This window comes from Triturus cristatus, chromosome 5_1 (genome assembly GCF_964204655.1).
Source record: "Triturus cristatus chromosome 5_1, aTriCri1.1, whole genome shotgun sequence".
Lineage (NCBI taxonomy): Eukaryota > Metazoa > Chordata > Amphibia > Caudata > Salamandridae > Triturus > Triturus cristatus.
In genome coordinates, this window is record NC_140587.1 from 55,181,992 (window position 1) to 55,184,491 (window position 2,500).

The following is a 2,500-nucleotide window of genomic DNA, read 5'->3' on the forward strand; positions in this document are numbered from 1 at the left end:
TCAAGTCCGACCGCGCAAGTACGATCCGTATCAGCCAGACCTGGGTGGTCCCTGGCCATCTGGTCGCCTGGCTGCGCGACCAGATGGCCCTGCGGGCCGGGCGACCAGATGGCCGGGCCGGCCTGGAAGTTCCGATGAGGGTCCATTTGCCTCCCGGATTCCAGCCGGGGCTCCAGGAGGTCGGGCACGTCGGCGCCTAGGGTCCCCTCTGTCACCTTGTGCGCACGGATTACAAGAAAGGGGGGTAATTTCCCTCCGGATTAGTAGGGGCAGGGTATGCCGGAACACCCCTCCGGGGCTGACGGTTCTTTGCCGGGGACCAGATGGGCTGAGCCCGGGCAACATCCTCCCAGGCCTCCGGGGCTTCCCTCCTCCGGCACGCGGCGTGGCAAAGTGCCCAGGGACGGGCTCCACGGGTCCCGGGCAGTCCTCCCCCGGGCGCCCAGGCCCCGAGAGCTCCGGTGGACCTCCCCGTGCCCGAGGCCAACCCGGGAAGCAGAGTCCCCACCCCGAGCCCTTGGTGTGAGGGTGGGCAGGCGGGAGCCCTACCGCTATGGCTCGGGCAGACAGGAGCCCTTTCAGTTGCCGGCCACCCGGTCGCGCCTTTCCCCTCGGCCATCTGGTCGCGCGCAATGCTTTCCAATGGGGCGACCAGATGGCCGGGCCGGCCTGGAAGTCCCGATGAGGGTCCATTCGCCTCCCGGATCCCAGCCGGGGCTCCAGGAGGCCGGGCGCGTCCGCGCCTAGGGTCCCCTCCGTCACTCGCAGCGCGCGGGTTACAAGAAAGGGGGGTATCCTTCCTCTGGATTAATAGGGGCAGGGAATGCCATGAAACACCCATGCCGGGGCTGTGCGGTTCATTGCCGGGGACCAGATGGGCTACGCCCGGGCAACATCCTCCCAGGCCTCTGGGGCTTCCCTCCTCCAGGCCGCGGCATGGCAAAGTGCCCAGGGATGGGCTCCGGTGGTCCCGGGCAGTCCTCCCCCCCGGGCGCCCAGGCCCCGAGAGCTCCGGTGGTCCTCCCCGTGCCTGAGGCCCAGCCGGGAAGCAGAGTCCCCACCCCGAGCCCCTGGTGGGTGGGCAGGCGGGAGTCCTTTCAGTTGCCGGCCACCCGGTGGCTCCTTTCCCCTCGGCCATCTGGTCGCGCGCAATGCTTTCCAATGGGGCGACCAGATGGCAGGGCCAGGCCTGGAAGTCCCGATGAGGGTCCATTTGCCTCTCGGATCCCAGCCGGGGCTCCAGGAGGCCGGGTGCGTTCGCCCCTAGGGTCCCCTCCGTCACTCGGAGCGCGCGGGTTTCAAGAACGGGGGGTAGCCTTCCTCCGGATTACTAGGGACAGGGTACTCTGGGACCCCTCTCGGTCCTCAGCCGGCAACTGGGTCCTGCCGTGTGGCAGGGTGGCCGGAGGGCCTTTCCCTGCGCCTGTGGGCCCGGGAGCCCCGGCTGGGTCCAGGGGCCCAGCCAGGCCCCGGGTCGGGGTCTCCGGCCCCGGGCGCCGTCCCCCGGCCTGCGGCACCGCCAAAGGCCCGGGACGGGGTTCCGTTGTGGCCGGGGTGCCTCCCGTGGCTGGATTGGGTTCAGGAGCTCCGGCCGGGCCCCGGGGAGGGCGGCCTCCTTGCCCCGGTCTCCGTCCCGGGTCCTGCCGCGTGGCAGGGTGCCCGGGGAGGGGTCCGGAGGGCCCGGGGAGGCTTCCCCTGCGCCTGCGGTCCCCGGAGCCCCGGCTGGGTCCAGGGGCCTGGCCGGGCCCCAGGTCGGGGTCTCCGGCCCCGGGCGCCGTCCCCCGGCCTGCGGCACTGCCAAAGGCCCGGGACGGGGTTCCGTTGCGGCCGGGGTGCCTCCCGTGGCGGCATTGGGTTCAGGAGCTCCGGCCGGGCCCCTGGGGGCCCCGGGGAGGGCGGCCTCTCCGCCCCGGTCTCCGTCCCAGGTCCTGCCGCGTGGCAGGGTGTCCGGGGAGGGGTCCGGAGGGCCCGGGGAGGCTTCCCCTGTGCCTGCGGTCCCCGGAGCCCCGGCTGGGTCCAGGGGCCCGGCTGGGCCCGGGGTCGGGGTCTCCGGCCCCGGGCGCCGTCCCCCGGCCTGCGGCACTGCCAAAGGCCCGGGACGGGGTTCCGTTGCGGCCGGGGTGCCTCCCGTGGCTGGATTGGGTTCAGGAGCTCCGGCCGGGCCCCTGGGGGCCCCGGGGAGGGCGGCCTCCCCGCCCCGGTCTCCGTCCCGGGTCCTGCCGCGTGGCAGGGTGCCCGGGGAGGGGTCCGGAGGGCCCGGGGAGGCTTCACCTGCGCCTGCGGTCCCCGGAGCCCCGGCTGGGTCCAGGGGCCCGGCCGGGCCCCGGGTCGGGGTCTCCGGCCCCGGGCGCCGTCCCCCGGCCTGCGGCACTGCCAAAGGCCCGGGACGGGGTTCCGTTGCGGCCGGGAAGCCTCCCCACGCTCGTCTGGGTTCCGGAGCTCCGGCCGGGCCCCTGGGGGCCCCGGGGAGGGCGGCCTCCCCGCCCCGGTCTCCGTCCCG